Source organism: Equus caballus, chromosome 3 (assembly GCF_041296265.1).
Source record: "Equus caballus isolate H_3958 breed thoroughbred chromosome 3, TB-T2T, whole genome shotgun sequence".
Taxonomy (NCBI): Eukaryota; Metazoa; Chordata; class Mammalia; order Perissodactyla; family Equidae; genus Equus; species Equus caballus.
The window spans coordinates 65,274,710-65,288,341 of NC_091686.1; positions in this window are offsets into that span (position 1 = coordinate 65,274,710).

Below are 13,632 nucleotides of genomic sequence, written 5' to 3' on the forward strand. Positions count from 1 at the left end.
TGTTGGTTTGTGTAATTTCAAAGTTTCTGGCACAGCCGGATCCAAGGGTTCCAACAATGTCACCGACCTAGTTCTTTGGTTCTGGCTTTTGCCAGGTGGTGGCCCCCAACAGCTCCAGTCACACACTCTCCCAGTTTCAACTCAAGTTGAGAAAGAGCTTCTCTTTTTCTCCATACTTCAATAAAAACTCCTACAGTTAAATCTCATTGGCCTGGCCTGGGTATGTGCCCATCGCTGAACCAATCACGGTGGCCAGGAAAATAGAATACATGGATTGTCCAGACCTTGGTTACACGACTGCTCCTATGTTCTGGTTTTTGTGCATGAATTGAGAGTTAGTGTAAAATAATGATGCTGTTCCCAGAAGAAGGTGGATGGATTCCTGGTAGGCAAAACCAAAAGATATCCACCGAAGAGGCAACCTGATTGGTCTTATCTCCAAGTTCTAGTAGGTTATTTTCTTGTTGTGCCACATATGTCCAAAAAACCAGGTAGTATGGATAATATAACGTATGGCCTCTGCCATCCAGGAACTCAGTCTAGCAGGGAGAACAGATATGTGCACAAATGACCACAACAAATGAACAAGGTAGTATCATATGAACAGTAGAGGGGGAAAATGGGAATTACATAAGTTTAGAGGAAAGAGGCATTACTGTAGTTTGACAAGATAAAGGAAGGCTTCATGGAAGAGGTGGCACTGAGCCCTGAGGAGAGGTAGGGTTTCAATAGATGGAGATAGAGGGGCTGACACTGCAGGGAGAAGGAGCTACACCAGCAAACACACTGCGATTGGAAAGAGGATAGTGGGTACATCTTTTGACACCTACCAGAATTGCTTCAGATTGTGTGGGAAAGGTCTGTGCAAAGTTGGGTTGAACAGTGGGTACGTGGTAGGTTGGGGCAATTTATCCAGGATGAGCATCTTCTGCAGGAGATAAAGGTGGGGGAACTTTAGGAGCTGTGAAGGTGTCCCACAGCTTCTGTTTCAATGTTTCTAAAAGTATGGTCCAGGATGCTTTTTAAACATGCATATTTCCGCACTGATCCCAGACCTGACAGAATCAGAATCTCCAATGGACTAGGTCCTTATACTTTTCATCTGGGGCTGAGCCCAAGTGGATTTCGGCACATCCTCCACGGCCACATTCAGCCCTGCCTACCATTTTGACGGGAACGCCCACTACCAGTCACAGTACTTAAAAAAACGCCATGGCCCTTCCAGACTTAAGATTCCTCTGCCCTACCCTGCCTTACTTTTATGACTTGGGCTGGAACCAGAGCCCGGGTGTCAAAGCCTCTGGGCTGAGAAGAGCAGAGCTGAGCACGGATTCAGGAAGGGGGCAGGGTACACCCTCTCTTGACCTTAAGGAAGAAAGGGAGAGCCTTATCAGATCCACAGGATTGGCTAAGCGTTTCTTCCTGTTACTGCTCTTTACGGGTACATGGGCACAGAGCAAGTAGAGAGGTTTTCAGATTTTGTTTGGAAAAATCCAGACTGCATGACGTCAGTCAGCACTTAATCTACAAGGGTAGTGAGGGCTCCCAGGCACAAACTGCAGTTCAGTGGCCTCCAACCCTTTGTAGTAGCTGGCCAGTGTACACTCAGGTAAGTAAACACTTCCATTTAGCACACGTTGCCAATCGCTTACATTTTTTGCCTGCCACTCTGCTCCGCACTGAGTAGCCTGAACACTATTATCCTAAATTAAAGGCTGCTTATCTGAGGAAGAAGCCCCGAGCCTGCTCCTGGCTCTCTATACAACTTTTCTGAGGATGCGTCCTCTGTTCATCTTGGGAACAGTATCAGCATTTTTGGGAAGCATAAGAGTGGACTGTGCTGTTTAGATTATTTAAATTGAGTAATCGGCTCACTTAAAACTCACAAAAACTCTACTGGAAACAGAAGAGAGAAACTAAAGGGCAAACAGGCCCCAGTGGGCCTCCTCATTTTCTTCCCAGCTTGTTAGCGCAGATGTCTCAAGGCTGGGTCACCAAGCTGAGGGCTCCCAGCTGCGGTGCGTCCTGCAGTCCTGCCACCTCTCCACAGTCCTCCACCTCCCTCTGCGCAGCGGGGCTGAGATGGCAGAGCTGCCTGGAGTCCCCTCCCAAGAACAGGCTCAGGAAGAACGCACAGGACTACTCCTCCCCACGGGGCTCAGGGGAACAGCCGGTGAGGGCATCTTTCAGACCCTGGTCTGGGCCTCCTTTGTACCCAGGTGTCCTCTAGGGCCCCAGGCTCATGCCACTTAGCTCAGGGCAGACAGATTCAGGCCTGGCTCACAAACCACAGTATTGAGCCCAAGAGCGCCTTCTTCAATTATTTGGCTCCCTCAGCCTGAAATGCCAACTATTTTCCTTCCCATAACTCTGCACACTTCCTCCTCTCTATTTCATTTTGCACTCAACGTTCAGTCCCTCGGAGGAGAAGTGCAATTCTGATTCCGCCTGTGTGCCTCCTAGCAGAGTGATGGCTTGTTGCTTCCAGCTTCCTGGCTCTGCTGACGTGACCTTTGGAATTTCGTGACTCGCTGCCAGAAACCCTGGTTCTTCCCAGCATCTGTCTAAACACCGCGCTTCCGGTGGCAATGCCCTTTGCCTTTTTAGCCTTTATGTCATCAGGCTTCAAGTTCCAAAAGGGATTTTACTGCCTGTCAGGTCAGTCACCGTGCCCTGGGGCTGGAAGAAAAGCCTTGCTAATACATTCTCTTTGTGAATGGAGTTGCCAACGTTTTAAAAGTTTGCACTTGGGGAAAATTTCAGGGCTTCTCTTTATATGTTGAAAAAGCCATAGCCCATAGCCCAGGCTTCGATGCCCTCCTCCATGCGGGCTAGCCTGCCTTTCCTCCAACCACAGCTCGTCTCGACGTGTACTTTGTCCAGTACCCTGGCCTCCTGGACTTTGCTTAATCTCTTACCTCTGCCTGCATCAACTTCCCCCACCCATTTTCTATTTCTGCAGGGTACAGACCTGTTGATGCCCACTCCAAAAAGCTTCCGACATCCCCCATCTGATTTAATCTTTCCCCAGCCCCTGCACTCCCATTGTGCTATTACTGTATTTTCTCAATTCTAAGGGGCACATTTTTTTGATAACAGCTATGCTGAGATAGAATTCACATACCATGCAATTCACCCATTTAAAGTGTACAATTCAAAGGCTTTTAGCATAGTCACAGTTGTACAACCATCTCCACAATCAAATCTAGAATATTTTCATCACACGCTCCCCAAAATCCCATATTGTTTAGCCATCAGCCACCAATCTGCCCCCATCCCAAATCTGCTCCAACCACTAATCTACTTTCTGTCTCTAAAGATGTGACAATTTGGGACATTTCCTATAAACGGAATCATGCTGTACGTGGTCTTTTGTGACTGGCTTCTTTCACTTAGCATAATGTTTTCAAGGTTCATCTATGTTGTTACATGTATTGGAGGTACATTTTAAAATATTTTAATTTCTCTGGAATAAGGATTCATCTTCAAATAAATGGCATGCATAGTTTAATTAGCAGCAATTTTTGTTTCTTAGTAATACTTCAAATAATGATTGCATCTTCCAGTCAATGGCATCAAATTCCACGAAACGCTATTATTTATGTCTTTGCTTTACCTCTTATCACAATCAACTTTGCAGGCAATTCGTTTGTTTATGTGTCTATCTTGTCTTGTAAACTGTAGGCTCCAGAAGGATAGCGGCCGTGTCTTAATTATCTTTGTGTCCTTTAAGAGGCCTTGCTCAGTACTTCACTTGGAGATGCTCAGTAAATAAGAAGAAGCGAATGCTATGTTCTGGGATGTATTCTCCAAAAACCACAGAGCAGGGCAGGAGAAATGTGCTAAACCTTTAAGCACGTTTGAAAAGTATGAAGTGTTCTTATGATTGTTAAATTCTTGGTGACTGATATAGTTAATGAACTAAATATCTGAGTACCTACTGTGTGCCAGGTCTTGTGTTCTAAGCAGAGAATGTTATGAAGACGACGAAAATATTGTCTTTCTTCCAGGAACTCATAGTTTGGAAAGACATTTATATAAGTGGTAATGTAAAAAGGAGAGTGGATAAGGTGGCGCCTGTGCTTAACATGCAGGTGTCAAGAACACGGGCTCTACAGTCCGACAGCCCTGGGTTCCGCTACTTCTCTGTGAACTCAGGTGTGATACGGAACTCTCCACGTCTCAGTTTCTTTATCTGTAAAATGGGCATAATAAGAATATGTGTCTCCTGCAGTTGTTATTAGAATCAAATGAGGCAATGAGTGTGAAATATCTGGCATATTTGCAAGTGCTCAAATAAATGATAGTTATTCTTGTGAATTTTAAATAATGAAATTTTTAGAGGTTTTAGAAATTATCTAGTCAATCTTCCCCATGCACACACCTAATTTTATGCTTTAGGATCTGAAACACGGAGTGGCTTACCCTCTAGCTGGAGAGACAGGAGCAGGCTTCCCGGAGGGGAGACATGTGAGGGATGAGAGACATTCAAATGGCCGAGAATTTTCAGCAAGGAAGATGGGTACTCTGGAGGTGAGTTTGAGGAGGCCTGTTCCATTAGCCCAGCCCACTGGCCCTTCATCTCTCCTCCCCATGGACAGCCACTTTGTTTATATTAATGGAGCCCTCATATTCATATATGTAAAATATGCCCTTTACAGCTTTCAGCAGGAAAGTCTCAGCCCAGTCTGGATTATAAGCTCTAGTTCCTTCTTGGGTATTATTTTTCTCTTCTCAAAAAACCTGTGCATTCCCGGGACTGTCAGGTCTGAGGTTTCTGCCTTTTTTTTTCCTCAAGTGTCTAGCATGATGGACAAATGAGTTCTACTTAAGTGTTGTAGTTTTAACTTTGAAATATTAACGAATGTTGTTGAATGAAAGAATGAATGACTATATTTTGAACAAATAGTGAATAAATGAACAAACATGGTTACAGGGTTGGCTGTAACAATTGGTTCCTCAAACAAACTACATTTGTTTTTCATGGGTAAAATAAGGTATCGATTAAAGCTAAAAGAATTGTGCTCATTTATCAACATTTTTTCAGTTTTATGGTGCATCTTATTCATATCACTATTCAATCAACAGAGCTAGATTGATTGGGTTTGTATAGTTGGTTTCTTTTCTAATAGGCACAGCACTAGGAAAACGATGTTTTATTTTTCTGCTAAGCAGACAGACTAATAAAGTTGTTGGTCCCACAGTTACCAACCTTCGTCTAAAAGCAGATACTAAAAGATACACAAGGCTAAGAAGAGTTTTGGGAAGCTGAGTCTGTATTCTTCTCCCCCTCTGGGTGGTAGAGCAATGGCGGGACTCCAGGTTCAGGACGCTGGTCTCTCAAACCTGGGTCTGCGTCTGAGAAGGCCAGAGTGTGCACATACCTCAAGTGGGGTTCTGTTAAACAGAGGGCACGAGTGTTGACTCAGTTGACAGTAAATGTGACAGAAAATCTAAACTACTAGTGGCTGAAGCAAGACAAGGTTCGTTTCTCTCCTATGTAAAAGACCTCCAGACGAAGATGCGCCAGGGCGAGAGGAGCTCCATGGTGTAGGCTCCTTTCAGCTCTCCACGCCACCATTCCTAGGGGGTGGTCCCCCAGTTTCTGAGATAGCAGGGGCAACCCCAGCCACATACTGGGGGTCAGGGTGGGGGACAACCAAGAAGAGGGCAAAAATGCTCACACCACTTCCTTTTAAGAAGGTTTCTGAAATTTGACCAAACTCTTTAATACGGGAAGGCACTGACCAGGACATGATCATGGCAACACCAGGTTCCAAAAGAGACTAGGAGATGTAGTCTTTATTCTAGGTGATCACGTGCCCAGATAAAAACCACAGTTTAATTACCAAGAAGGAAGGGGAGAAAGAATATGAGTGTAGCAAGCAGCCATCTCTGCCACAAGAGTGTACGGTCTCTACACCTGCCCTGGAGTGTTAGGGCAGATGTGAATGGCAGGTGGGGGTGGGGAGTGCATGCTCCACCCCCGCCTCCCCCCACCCCAGCTCTATCGGGTAACAGACTGCTGGAAAGTGCTATCCTGGGAGTCAGCAGCTCCCCTCCCCCCATGAGGATGGTTCCCCAGGCTTTGCCCCGCCTCGTGAAAGCCCTGACACTCACCCTAGGATCTCTTCTGAACGCAGCTGGGATGTTTATCCCTGTACTTCGTGCTCCACCATTATCCTTTGAGATTAGGTTTGAAACTAGTCTCAGGCACTTGGTAAATAAGTAATTTTGGGCAAGTTGTTGAACATCTCTGCACCTCATTTTCCGTACCTCTGAAATGTTAATAATCTCTAATAATAATACATAATAATAATAATAATCAGGCCTGACACAATCTAGGAACTTAAAAAAATGTGAACTTACTTTCCCAATCGATGGGCTGTGTGAAAGTGGACCCCCATTCTCGTGAAATGGGCACTTTGTTGAGATATTCCAAATTTAACCCATATTCTAATCTTTATCCAATTCTGATTTTGTTAATAATGCTAGAATTTATTGAGTGCATACTGTTTGCCAGGCACTATTCTAAGGGTTTTGTGTGTGTTAACTCATTTAAACCTCACAACAGCCTTATGAGCTAAGTCCCATTACTATCCCTATTTTATAGAGAAAGCTTAAGTAATGTACCGAAGTTCTCAAAACTAGGACGTGACAGAGCTAGGGTGTGGTCCAGGCAGCCTGGCTCCAGAGCCTGTGAGCTTAACCGGAGTGAGAAAGCTCCCTGGGAGCCCTCCACCTGCCCTCTCCTCTGTTTAAGATCTCAATCACAGCTTTGTAAATTTTGCCGGATCAGAACCTTTTGAAGGCCCCAAACCCCTCCTACTCTCCCCACCATTTATCTTCATAACTTTCAGACTCTTACAAAATCCTTTTTACAGGGGTTAATGATCAGTTATTCAACTAACACTTGTGTCAAGGCCCAGTCTTTGTGTCTTAAGAGTTCGCAGTCTGCTTGGGGAGATAAGAAGTTAAAAGACAATTGCACCGTAAGATTGAGCAACTGTACTTCTGAGTACAGACCCAAAAGAATTGAAAGCATAAACTTGAACAGATATTTGCATACCACTATTCATAGCAGCATTATTCACAAGAGCCAACGACTAGAAACAGCCCAAATGTCCATCAACAGATGAATGGATAAACAAAATGTACATACATACAATGAAATATTATTCAGCCTTAAAAAGGAATGAAATTTTGATACACGCTACAACGTGGATGAATCTTGAAGGCATTATTCTAAGTGAAATAAGCCAGACACAAAAGGACAGATATTGTATGATTCCACTTATATGAGGTACCTAGAGCAGTCAAACTCTCAGAGACGCAGTAGAATGGGGGTTGCCAGGGGCTGGGTGAAGGAAGAATGGGGAGTTAATGTTTAATGGGCACAGAGTTTCAGTTTGGGCAAAAAAGGGCTAGAGATGGATGGTGATGATGGTTGCACAAGTATATGAAGGTACTAAAGCCACAGAACTGTGCCCTTAAAGATGGCTATAATTGCCGAGAGGCTCCAGGGTAAAGGCACATGACCCAGGCAACTTCGCCTTCTCGTCTATTGGGTCACTGACATGGCCTCTGTCTATCTCTTCCCTCCTTTTCCTTGGCCAGTCTCGAGTTATTCCCTTCTCTTGGCCCTCAGCGCTGGTCTGTAGGAGCTGCGAGGGAGCGTCAGAGGGGCTGGAGCAGTTTGGTAACTTGTTGCTCCTGGGTGCCGGAGGAGTCCTGCCAGCGCTGTACAGGTTGCTGAGGTCTGGACTGGGGAAAAATGCAGGCAGTCTAGGCATAGCAGCTGAGGTCTGAAGGCTTTGTGTCTGTCACTTAGCAATCTAGGTGAAAGAAGATGGGAGCCTGAACAAGATGGGGGCACTAGGAGAAGGAAAGGAATGTAGGGATTGGAGAAAGTTTGATAAAACTTAGTGACCAGGGCCGGCCCGGTGGCACAGGGTTAAGTTCGCACGTTCTGCTTTGGCGGCCCAGGGTTCACCAGTTCGGATGCCGGGTGGTGAGGACATGGCACCGCTTGGCAAGCCATGCTATGACAGGCGTCCCACATATTAAAAAATAAGTAGAGGAAGATGAGCACAGATGTTAGCTCAGGGCCAGTCTTCCTCAGCAAAAAGGGGAGGATTGGCAGTGGATGTTAGCTCAGGCTAATGTTCCTCAAAAACAAAACAAAACCAAACAAACTTAGTGACCTATGGGAAGAGCAGCATAATGAGAAAGAGCACCCAAGGAAGACATTCAGGCTCCTGGTCTGGGTGACTGCGTGGACGGGAGCGCTGCTCCCGTGGTGTGGGACACAGGAGGACGGATGTGTTTGTTGGCGGAAATGAGGAGTTCTGTTTTCTGTCTTTGGACATGCTGAGTTTAAGGGGCTTGCCATATATCCAAGCAGCCAGTTACGCTAAAGGAAATATCAGTTTTAATTTTATACGAGGAAGTCTTTGAAGGATCCACTAGGAGAGCAGATTGAGATTTTGAAAAAAAGAAAAGAGGCAGTGCTCAGAAACCTTCCAAAGAGAGTAAAGGACCAGATGTGCAGCTTGCACAATTCTGGCATCTTCCCATGGAGTCTGATTTCTGATTTATGTTTATTTTCAGCAAGTAACCCACACTCAGTTTGCTTCTCTTGGTTCTTCTGAGCAAAATCACTGATCGGGATCCAGAACCAATCATGTGGTCTTCTGGTGGAAATCCAAGCCATCATTTGCAGTGCTTGCAAGGAAGGAATAAGACCCTTTAGTTTTCAGGATTATCAAATGCAGCCCCCTAAATTTAGGTTATTGGGAATGGTTTCTTCGTTCTAAGTTTGACTTGCCTTCAAAAGGATTTTCATTGGGGAGATATTTCCATTATTTAATTTGCTTCGTTTTTAGATTATTTATGTTTACTTCCCATCTTACATCTACCATCACTATGGCAACAATCTTTAGACATTACTTCTGGGGACACTGAATTGGCCTTAGCCTTTCCAGCTTGTCCCCTCCTTCACCTGACCCTCCGAGGCTTGGGGCTACAACCACGGAAATCACCAAGGTCGTCCTCGAGGCCTCCTTCCATCTCCTAAACTTGGGACAGTCTCTCTTCACACGTTAGCCTAGTTTTCCTTCCTTCTTTGAGACCCAGGGTAGAGAACACGGAAGAAAGACTTAGGACGCTTGGGTTTGGGGCACTGTCCCATTGCTTATCAGTTTGTGTGACAACAAAACACCTGAAACAGTCTTGTTTTTGTGTACTATGTTGCAATATATGAGTACTTTTCATTCATTATCTTATCATCACCTCCTGGGCCTGTTTCTTAATCTGTGGGGATAAACATATCTACTCATCTTTCATACTTCACACGCTTGGAAGGATCGAGACTGATAAGAGATATGAGAGCCCTTGGGAAACTCCCAAATCTGATTTTTAAAAATATGGGTTCACCTTATAGCTGCTGTTTCTGAAGCTCCTCAACAGCTAGCTACTCTCCTCTTTTCCTTTCTCTCAAAAGTAGCTGCCAGCTCCTATTCCAATGTTCTTTTTACATGAATAACATTAATCATAATGAAACTACCATTTATCGAACACTTACTAGAGTAGATAATAATTACATTAAGAAGCCCCTTGAGTTCTCAGCTTTGAAAACAGGTACAAATACTCCCATTTTACAGATAAGGAAACAGAGTCTCAGAGAGGTTAAAACAGCCAACCCGAATTCACGCCGTGACTAAGTGGCAGAGACAGGATTGTAAACCAGGTTCGAGGTGTTTCCGGAGCCTCTGCCCTTAACCACTACAATTTACGGACTCACCAGCTCCCCACTTTTCTGTGCAGCCTCTTTCTTCCCTCTTTCCCCTCTACCTCCTCTCTCCCATTCCTAAAAGCGTCTTTATGCCCTAGCCTTGAAAATGTCTCTTTTGGAAACCACAGGTAGATAAAAGAAATCTGGCTGGATGTTCTCCGCAGGCTTGGGCAGGTCACGAGTGTGGCTGGGGAGGTGTGGGACAGAGGGAGCTGAGGGGCTGCCCCACCGGACTGTACTTGCGGCCCCCCACCGTCCCGCCCCAGACCAGAGCTGGCAGGGCCCGGGAACAGGTCTGTGGGAGAGGAGACGTTCCCTCTGCTTTTCAGCTTCCCAGTCCCTGGACTCCTCCCTTTGACGGTGATGTTTTCCACCCCAGATCTTGGATGGCTTGGGGGTTGGCCAGAGGCGGGAGGGAGAGGGGGCCCAACCGGAAAGGGTAGTGGGGAGAGGAGGAAGAGTGAGAAAAGAAAAGCAGCTGGAGCTCATCTCCTGGGGACTGGCCAAGAAGGAGGCCCGGGCCCTGGGAAATCGGCTTGTCTCCCGTTCCGTACCCTCCTCCCAGCTTCCTTTCCAGTCCCTGTGCCCCAAGGACTTCGAGCACGTGTGGCAGCTCCCCACAGCGGGCGCTGCAGACGTCCCAGCAGACATGGAGACCCCCGCTGGGAGAGAAGATGTGCTTCCAAGCTGCGAGGAGCCAGTTGCCAAAACTTAGAGATGTCCTTCCAAGTGTCGACGTGCAAATCAGGAAACAAAAAAAATCTCCGGGCGTGCGTGACTCCAGTCAGCAGAGCAGTGTGGCCAGCAAATATGTGGATGCTTAGAGATAGAGGGACAGTGAAAGTACCTGACTTGGTAAACGGAGAATTTTAAACGTCAGTATTTCTGCAAGACTGATCTCCAGAGGAGCTCAGCAAAGGGAAGGAGCTTGTGTGTAGAGAAAGGAATCGGGAAATGAATTTGATTGAACGAATGTGGGGGAGACTGAGCGAATCCTCTGTGGAGGGTCTGAAAGTCATTCCAGACTTGTTTTAAATTTAGAGAAAATTAGGTCATTCTGGAACCATCCTTGAGCTATGCATGAGGTCAGGAGAAACTATTTTAGAAAATAGATTATATCATGTCACTCCTCTGCTTAAAACCATTGGAAACTTCCATTGGAATAAAAATAAGTCTCAAACTTCCTCCTGCAGCCTGCAGACCTCATGACAGTTCCCTCCTTATGTTTCCCACCTCATTTCCCACCCAAGAGGCTCCGGCCATGCTGGCTTTCTTAGGTTCCAAGAACCCCAAACTCAGGGCCTTTCTATCTGTTGTCCCCTTTGTCTAGAAGAATGTTGTTCCCGGCCTCAGCTTATCGTAGTGCTTTTCCAACTACAGGTCATGACCCACGGGCGGGCAGTGAAATTAATTTAGTGGGTCATAACCAACTTTAAAAAAACCTGAATTTAAATACTACAGAAAATATTAGAGTGCATCAGGTAATAAGGATAGGGTTTTTTAAATGAAACATGTATGAGTGTATGTGTATTCCAGATTATGAAGAAAGACAAAATTCTTACTAATGAGTCTCGGTCCATAAACTTTGGCAGTCACTGTCTTAGGAGTTGGTGATGGATAATTCAGGCTTTTTTTTTTGTCATAAGAAGAAGCTACTTTCAATTTATAAGGTTTCGCATCTCTTTGTAGAGGCACTTTTATGAATGTTTGATAGAAATGAATTGAGCCTGGCCTCAGAGATCACTAACTAGCTCTAAAAAGTTTTCACGTGTCATGCTTGAAAATTAGTGAGTAGCTGACAGTCTCCATGTTGTACGCCTTTGTGGTACTGGCTGCATTGGGATCCACGATTAAAAGTTCTGTAGCCGACATTAGCCAACCCAACAGCCTTCCCCAAACTCCTATCCCCTCACCAACTTTTACTACAGAGGCTGGAAAAGCTAAATATTCCATTCCCCAGACTGCCTTGCAGCTCAGGATGGTCACGTGACACAGATACGGTCAATGGGATATAAATGAAGTCTGCTGTAATGTTGCTGGAGGAACTCTTGCTTTTCTCATAAAAGAAGCTCCAGCTGGAAGCTGCAGTCATCAAACAGCATGGTACTGGTACAAAAGCAGGTGCACAGATCAATGGAACAGAATTGAAAGCCCAGAAATAAAACCACACATCTATGGACAGCTTATCTTTGACAAAGGAGCTGAGGGCATACAATGGAGAAAAGAAAGTCTTTTCAACAAATGGTGCTGGGAAAACTGGAAAGCCACATGTAAAAGAATGAAAAGTGACCATTCTTTTTCACCATTCACCAAAATAAACTCAAAATGGATCAAAGACCTAAAGGTGAGACCTGAAACCATAAGGCTTCTGGAAGAAAACGTAGGCAGTACACTCTTTGACCTCAGTATTAAAAGGATCTTTTTGGACACCATGCCTTCTCAGAGAAGGGAAACAATTGAAAGAATAAACAAATGGGGCTTCATCAGATTAAAGAGCTTCTTCAAGGCAAATGAAAACAGGATTGAAACAAAAAAACAACCCACTAACTGGGAAAAAATATTTGCAAGTCATATATCTGACAAAGGCTTAATATCCATAATATATAAAGAACTCTTGCAACTCAACAACAAAACATCAAACAACCCAATCAAAAAATGGGCTGGAGACATGAACAGACATTTCTCCAAAGAAGATATACTGATGGCCAATAGGCACATGAAAAGATGCTCATCATCGCTGATCATCAGGGAAATGCAAATCAAAACTACACTAAGATATCACCTTACACCCGTTAGAATGACAAAAATATCTAAAACTAATAGCAACAAATGTTGGAGAGGTTGCAGAGAAAAAGGAACCCACACACACTGCTGGTGGGAATGCAAACTGGTGCAGCCACTATGGAAAACAGTATGGAGATTCCTCAAAAAATTAAAAATAGAACTACCATACGATCCAGCCATCCCACTACTGGGTATTTATCCAAAGAGCTTGAAGTCAGCAATCCCAAAAGTCCTATGCACCCCAATGTTTATTGCAGCACTGTTTACAATAGCCAAGACGTGGAAGCAAGCTAAGTGTCCAGCAACAGACGAATGGATAAAGAAGATGTGGTACATATATACAATGGAATACTACTCAGCTGCAAAACAGAACAAAATCATTCCATTTGCAATAACATGGATGGACCTTGAGAGAATTATGTTAAGTGAAATAAGCCAGCGAGAGAAGGATAATCTGTGTATGACTCCACTCATATGAGGAATTTAAAATTATGGACTAAGAACAGTTTAGTGGATACCAGGGGAAAGGTGGAGTGGGGGGTGGGCACAAAGGGTGAAGTGGTGCACCTACAACATGACTGACAAACATTAATGTACAACTGAAATTTCACAAGATTGTAACCTATCAATAACTCAATAAAAAAAAAAAAAAGAAGCTTCAGTTGGTGTTGCCTATACCTCTCCTCTTTTCCCTGCTTTGAATGCAGATGTGATGCCTATAGCTGTTTGGATCAGCAGCAGCCATCTTTTGGTGATGGGGGGAGTGCTAGAAAATCGCAGAGACACTGGTGCTGAGAACTGGGACTTCTACAAGTTCTGCTTGTATCACATTTGCTGATGCCCCAGTGGCTAAAGGCAAGCTCAGATCAGTATGGCAGAGGACTACACAGGGGTGTGGACACCAGGAAACATGATTCATTGGAGCCATTAATATAAAAATCTATCATTCCTTTCCTCAAGACACTGTATCTCCATCATTGGAAAATTGTTGTAGTATATTCATTTTATTAGAACAAGACATTTAACTGTCATCTGTCCCCCAAAATTATTGTAAT